General features: G+C 47.7%; 5 non-coding genes across 5 annotated transcripts; all 5 read right to left on the bottom strand.

Moving 5' to 3' along the window:
• Window positions 1-583: 583 nt before the first annotated feature.
• On the bottom strand, window positions 584-774 carry LOC142701663 (U2 spliceosomal RNA). Its single transcript, XR_012866996.1, has one exon. It is a non-coding gene; the product is annotated as a U2 spliceosomal RNA (small nuclear RNA).
• A 1,292-nt stretch (window positions 775-2,066) lies between these two features.
• On the bottom strand, window positions 2,067-2,257 carry LOC142701664 (U2 spliceosomal RNA). The gene has a single exon (XR_012866997.1). It is a non-coding gene; the product is annotated as a U2 spliceosomal RNA (small nuclear RNA).
• Window positions 2,258-3,557: 1,300 nt separating this feature from the next.
• Window positions 3,558-3,748, bottom strand: LOC142701665 (U2 spliceosomal RNA). Its single transcript, XR_012866998.1, has one exon. It is a non-coding gene; the product is annotated as a U2 spliceosomal RNA (small nuclear RNA).
• Window positions 3,749-5,020: 1,272 nt separating this feature from the next.
• LOC142701668 (U2 spliceosomal RNA) lies at window positions 5,021-5,211 on the bottom strand. Its single transcript, XR_012867000.1, has one exon. It is a non-coding gene; the product is annotated as a U2 spliceosomal RNA (small nuclear RNA).
• A 1,276-nt stretch (window positions 5,212-6,487) lies between these two features.
• LOC142701669 (U2 spliceosomal RNA) lies at window positions 6,488-6,678 on the bottom strand. The gene has a single exon (XR_012867001.1). It is a non-coding gene; the product is annotated as a U2 spliceosomal RNA (small nuclear RNA).
• Window positions 6,679-7,194: the final 516 nt, after the last annotated feature.

The raw sequence follows: 7,194 nt of genomic DNA on the forward strand, positions 1-7,194 counted from the left end.
TGTTATTCTTCTAGGTAACATAGTAACAAATCCAAATTGCTGCTCTCTTTGTAGGCAAGCAAGGCTTTGTTGCAACTGCAATTCTTACTTCTTCTTGAAATGTAGGGACGACAGTACATTCCATCACATCCATCTAGTGTACACAGGTAGGTCCATTGTGGCGGGCAGGCGAGCGGGCGGGCTGCTTTATTGGCTGTTTGCTGTTCCCCTACTCCACTCCACTATTTGACTGTTGTGCTGCATCAATCAATCAATCAATCAATCAATCAATCAATCAATCAATCAGTGGCTGGCTCAGGTGCAGCTCTTTAACTTACCTAAAAGGGAGGGCGGAGAGAAGACAAGGAAGGTGAATGAGCTGTTCCAATGTGAAATGCCGGAAACACAGAAACACAGACGACACACAACAAGAGGTGGCAATCTATTCATTAATTGCATTTAATCAATGAGCTCATTATCACTCATGCATTGTCCAACAGGTGTTGAAATAATGGGATTAAAAGGGGAGATCCCTTCAGAAAGACAGAAACAATAGCAAAGACAAAAAACACTTTTGGAATCTGCTTTTAGTCAACACATAAGGAAAGGGTGCACCGGTCCTGGAAATACTGCAATACCAGGTCAATGCGTGGAGTGGACAGAGCAAGCTCTATTTCCATCTCCCTGTTCTAAAAATCCATTTAATATATGGTCCCCAGATAGGGGACGTATCAGATATTAAACTGATAAGAACAGATACTACACTTGATCTTAGCCAAAAGGCCGAGAAGCGATAACCCGAACGGGCCGCGCGTTGCCCGAGCCTGCCCGATACTGCTGTTCAGCCCTTGCAGCGATTCAGCCTACTTCTAGGCAATTCCATGGGGCCCTGCAGGCTCACACACTCACAGCTACACGGGAGGTGAATAAAGGCCGGAGAGGAAGCCAGACAGGATTTGCTTCTTTTGCTTGCACCACAATGCAGTGCTGAAAGAGGAGGAATCTACATAAAAACGCCTTCCTGGCAACGCCCAAATGCCCTGCTGCCATGCAGATAAACACTGGCAGCGGCAGCAAGTGCATGCCCACAGCCACCCCTTGTTCCTTCACACCTTGTATCAGCTGTAATCCAGTCCAGTCCAGTGCTGCCTGCTGAGCAGCACTGACCAACACTGCCTGGGCCCAGGCTTTTATCTCTGAGGCCCCATTATGATGTCAGAAAGCTGGCTCTGGAATCCTGAGGGCTCCACTATGACACGTGCAAAGTTCCGTCTGAACTTTATATAAGACGGTGAGGCTCAGTCAGTCACTCAGTGTTGCCTGAGAGGGCAACACTGCAACAGCCGGCCGCCAGGCTGTCTTTTTTTTGCACAGCTAGTTGCCTCCAGGAGGCCACAAGAGGGAGACAAGGGACTGCAAAATGGAAAATAGGCATCCACCAACTTTACAGACAACTTCTCCTTGCTCCTACAACCTCCATCCTTGCACAGTTTGTTATTCTTCTAGGTAACATAGTAACAAATCCAAATTGCTGCTCTCTTTGTAGGCAAGCAAGGCTTTGTTGCAACTGCAATTCTTACTTCTTCTTGAAATGTAGGGACGACAGTACATTCCATCACATCCATCTAGTGTACACAGGTAGGTCCATTGTGGCGGGCAGGCGAGCGGGCGGGCTGCTTTATTGGCTGTTTGCTGTTCCCCTACTCCACTCCACTATTTGACTGTTGTGCTGCATCAATCAATCAATCAATCAATCAATCAATCAATCAATCAATCAATCAATCAATCAGTGGCTGGCTCAGGTGCAGCTCTTTAACTTACCTAAAAGGGAGGGCGGAGAGAAGACAAGGAAGGTGAATGAGGTGTTCCAATGTGAAATGCCGGAAACACAGAAACACAGACGACACACAACAAGAGGTGGCAATCTATTCATTAATTGCATTTAATCAATGAGCTCATTATCACTCATGCATTGTCCAACAGGTGTTGAAATAATGGGATTAAAAGGGGAGATCCCTTCAGAAAGACAGAAACAATAGCAAAGACAAAAAACACTTTTGGAATCTGCTTTTAGTCAACACATAAGGAAAGGGTGCACCGGTCCTGGAAATACTGCAATACCAGGTCAATGCGTGGAGTGGACAGAGCAAGCTCTATTTCCATCTCCCTGTTCTAAAAATCCATTTAATATATGGTCCCCAGATAGGGGACGTATCAGATATTAAACTGATAAGAACAGATACTACACTTGATCTTAGCCAAAAGGCCGAGAAGCGATAACCCGAACGGGCCGCGCGTTGCCCGAGCCTGCCCGATACTGCTGTTCAGCCCTTGCAGCGATTCAGCCTACTTCTAGGCAATTCCATGGGGCCCTGCAGGCTCACACACTCACAGCTACACGGGAGGTGAATAAAGGCCGGAGAGGAAGCCAGACAGGATTTGCTTCTTTTGCTTGCACCACAATGCAGTGCTGAAAGAGGAGGAATCTACATAAAAACGCCTTCCTGGCAACGCCCAAATGCCCTGCTGCCATGCAGATAAACACTGGCAGCGGCAGCAAGTGCATGCCCACAGCCACCCCTTGTTCCTTCACACCTTGTATCAGCTGTAATCCAGTCCAGTCCAGTGCTGCCTGCTGAGCAGCACTGACCAACACTGCCTGGGCCCAGGCTTTTATCTCTGAGGCCCCATTATGATGTCAGAAAGCTGGCTCTGGAATCCTGAGGGCTCCACTATGACACGTGCAAAGTTCCGTCTGAACTTTATATAAGACGGTGAGGCTCAGTCAGTCACTCAGTGTTGCCTGAGAGGGCAACACTGCAACAGCCGGCCGCCAGGCTGTCTTTTTTTTGCACAGCTAGTTGCCTCCAGGAGGCCACAAGAGGGAGACAAGGGACTGCAAAATGGAAAATAGGCATCCACCAACTTTACAGACAACTTCTCCTTGCTCCTACAACCTCCATCCTTGCACAGTTTGTTATTCTTCTAGGTAACATAGTAACAAATCCAAATTGCTGCTCTCTTTGTAGGCAAGCAAGGCTTTGTTGCAACTGCAATTCTTACTTCTTCTTGAAATGTAGGGACGACAGTACATTCCATCACATCCATCTAGTGTACACAGGTAGGTCCATTGTGGCGGGCAGGCGAGCGGGCGGGCTGCTTTATTGGCTGTTTGCTGTTCCCCTACTCCACTCCACTATTTGACTGTTGTGCTGCATCAATCAATCAATCAATCAATCAATCAATCAATCAATCAATCAATCAATCAAGCAATCAATCAGTGGCTGGCTCAGGTGCAGCTCTTTAACTTACCTAAAAGGGAGGGCGGAGAGAAGACAAGGAAGGTGAATGAGGTGTTCCAATGTGAAATGCCGGAAACACAGAAACACAGACGACACACAACAAGAGGTGGCAATCTATTCATTAATTGCATTTAATCAATGAGCTCATTATCACTCATGCATTGTCCAACAGGTGTTGAAATAATGGGATTAAAAGGGGAGATCCCTTCAGAAAGACAGAAACAATAGCAAAGACAAAAAACACTTTTGGAATCTGCTTTTAGTCAACACATAAGGAAAGGGTGCACCGGTCCTGGAAATACTGCAATACCAGGTCAATGCGTGGAGTGGACAGAGCAAGCTCTATTTCCATCTCCCTGTTCTAAAAATCCATTTAATATATGGTCCCCAGATAGGGGACGTATCAGATATTAAACTGATAAGAACAGATACTACACTTGATCTTAGCCAAAAGGCCGAGAAGCGATAACCCGAACGGGCCGCGCGTTGCCCGAGCCTGCCCGATACTGCTGTTCAGCCCTTGCAGCGATTCAGCCTACTTCTAGGCAATTCCATGGGGCCCTGCAGGCTCACACACTCACAGCTACACGGGAGGTGAATAAAGGCCGGAGAGGAAGCCAGACAGGATTTGCTTCTTTTGCTTGCACCACAATGCAGTGCTGAAAGAGGAGGAATCTACATAAAAACGCCTTCCTGGCAACGCCCAAATGCCCTGCTGCCATGCAGATAAACACTGGCAGCGGCAGCAAGTGCATGCCCACAGCCACCCCTTGTTCCTTCACACCTTGTATCAGCTGTAATCCAGTCCAGTCCAGTGCTGCCTGCTGAGCAGCACTGACCAACACTGCCTGGGCCCAGGCTTTTATCTCTGAGGCCCCATTATGATGTCAGAAAGCTGGCTCTGGAATCCTGAGGGCTCCACTATGACACGTGCAAAGTTCCGTCTGAACTTTATATAAGACGGTGAGGCTCAGTCAGTCACTCAGTGTTGCCTGAGAGGGCAACACTGCAACAGCCGGCCGCCAGGCTGTCTTTTTTTTGCACAGCTAGTTGCCTCCAGGAGGCCACAAGAGGGAGACAAGGGACTGCAAAATGGAAAATAGGCATCCACCAACTTTACAGACAACTTCTCCTTGCTCCTACAACCTCCATCCTTGCACAGTTTGTTATTCTTCTAGGTAACATAGTAACAAATCCAAATTGCTGCTCTCTTTGTAGGCAAGCAAGGCTTTGTTGCAACTGCAATTCTTACTTCTTCTTGAAATGTAGGGACGACAGTACATTCCATCACATCCATCTAGTGTACACAGGTAGGTCCATTGTGGCGGGCAGGCGAGCGGGCGGGCTGCTTTATTGGCTGTTTGCTGTTCCCCTACTCCACTCCACTATTTGACTGTTGTGCTGCATCAATCAATCAATCAATCAATCAATCAATCAATCAGTGGCTGGCTCAGGTGCAGCTCTTTAACTTACCTAAAAGGGAGGGCGGAGAGAAGACAAGGAAGGTGAATGAGGTGTTCCAATGTGAAATGCCGGAAACACAGAAACACAGACGACACACAACAAGAGGTGGCAATCTATTCATTAATTGCATTTAATCAATGAGCTCATTATCACTCATGCATTGTCCAACAGGTGTTGAAATAATGGGATTAAAAGGGGAGATCCCTTCAGAAAGACAGAAACAATAGCAAAGACAAAAAACACTTTTGGAATCTGCTTTTAGTCAACACATAAGGAAAGGGTGCACCGGTCCTGGAAATACTGCAATACCAGGTCAATGCGTGGAGTGGACAGAGCAAGCTCTATTTCCATCTCCCTGTTCTAAAAATCCATTTAATATATGGTCCCCAGATAGGGGACGTATCAGATATTAAACTGATAAGAACAGATACTACACTTGATCTTAGCCAAAAGGCCGAGAAGTGATAACCCGAACGGGCCGCGCGTTGCCCGAGCCTGCCCGATACTGCTGTTGAGCCCTTGCAGCGATTCAGCCTACTTCTAGGCAATTCCATGGGGCCCTGCAGGCTCACACACTCACAGCTACACGGGAGGTGAATAAAGGCCGGAGAGGAAGCCAGACAGGATTTGCTTCTTTTGCTTGCACCACAATGCAGTGCTGAAAGAGGAGGAATCTACATAAAAACGCCTTCCTGGCAACGCCCAAATGCCCTGCTGCCATGCAGATAAACACTGGCAGCGGCAGCAAGTGCATGCCCACAGCCACCCCTTGTTCCTTCACACCTTGTATCAGCTGTAATCCAGTCCAGTCCAGTGCTGCCTGCTGAGCAGCACTGACCAACACTGCCTGGGCCCAGGCTTTTATCTCTGAGGCCCCATTATGATGTCAGAAAGCTGGCTCTGGAATCCTGAGGGCTCCACTATGACACGTGCAAAGTTCCGTCTGAACTTTATATAAGACGGTGAGGCTCAGTCAGTCACTCAGTGTTGCCTGAGAGGGCAACACTGCAACAGCCGGCCGCCAGGCTGTCTTTTTTTTGCACAGCTAGTTGCCTCCAGGAGGCCACAAGAGGGAGACAAGGGACTGCAAAATGGAAAATAGGCATCCACCAACTTTACAGACAACTTCTCCTTGCTCCTACAACCTCCATCCTTGCACAGTTTGTTATTCTTCTAGGTAACATAGTAACAAATCCAAATTGCTGCTCTCTTTGTAGGCAAGCAAGGCTTTGTTGCAACTGCAATTCTTACTTCTTCTTGAAATGTAGGGACGACAGTACATTCCATCACATCCATCTAGTGTACACAGGTAGGTCCATTGTGGCGGGCAGGCGAGCGGGCGGGCTGCTTTATTGGCTGTTTGCTGTTCCCCTACTCCACTCCACTATTTGACTGTTGTGCTGCATCAATCAATCAATCAATCAATCAATCAATCAATCAATCAGTGGCTGGCTCAGGTGCAGCTCTTTAACTTACCTAAAAGGGAGGGCGGAGAGAAGACAAGGAAGGTGAATGAGGTGTTCCAATGTGAAATGCCGGAAACACAGAAACACAGACGACACACAACAAGAGGTGGCAATCTATTCATTAATTGCATTTAATCAATGAGCTCATTATCACTCATGCATTGTCCAACAGGTGTTGAAATAATGGGATTAAAAGGGGAGATCCCTTCAGAAAGACAGAAACAATAGCAAAGACAAAAAACACTTTTGGAATCTGCTTTTAGTCAACACATAAGGAAAGGGTGCACCGGTCCTGGAAATACTGCAATACCAGGTCAATGCGTGGAGTGGACAGAGCAAGCTCTATTTCCATCTCCCTGTTCTAAAAATCCATTTAATATATGGTCCCCAGATAGGGGACGTATCAGATATTAAACTGATAAGAACAGATACTACACTTGATCTTAGCCAAAAGGCCGAGAAGTGATAACCCGAACGGGCCGCGCGTTGCCCGAGCCTGCCCGATACTGCTGTTCAGCCCTTGCAGCGATTCAGCCTACTTCTAGGCAATTCCATGGGGCCCTGCAGGCTCACACACTCACAGCTACACGGGAGGTGAATAAAGGCCGGAGAGGAAGCCAGACAGGATTTGCTTCTTTTGCTTGCACCACAATGCAGTGCTGAAAGAGGAGGAATCTACATAAAAACGCCTTCCTGGCAACGCCCAAATGCCCTGCTGCCATGCAGATAAACACTGGCAGCGGCAGCAAGTGCATGCCCACAGCCACCCCTTGTTCCTTCACACCTTGTATCAGCTGTAATCCAGTCCAGTCCAGTGCTGCCTGCTGAGCAGCACTGACCAACACTGCCTGGGCCCAGGCTTTTATCTCTGAGGCCCCATTATGATGTCAGAAAGCTGGCTCTGGAATCCTGAGGGCTCCACTATGACACGTGCAAAGTTCCGTCTGAACTTTATATAAGACGGTGAGGCTCAGTCAGTCACT

This window comes from Rhinoderma darwinii, unplaced genomic scaffold (genome assembly GCF_050947455.1).
Source record: "Rhinoderma darwinii isolate aRhiDar2 unplaced genomic scaffold, aRhiDar2.hap1 Scaffold_2149, whole genome shotgun sequence".
Classification (NCBI taxonomy): domain Eukaryota; kingdom Metazoa; phylum Chordata; class Amphibia; order Anura; family Rhinodermatidae; genus Rhinoderma; species Rhinoderma darwinii.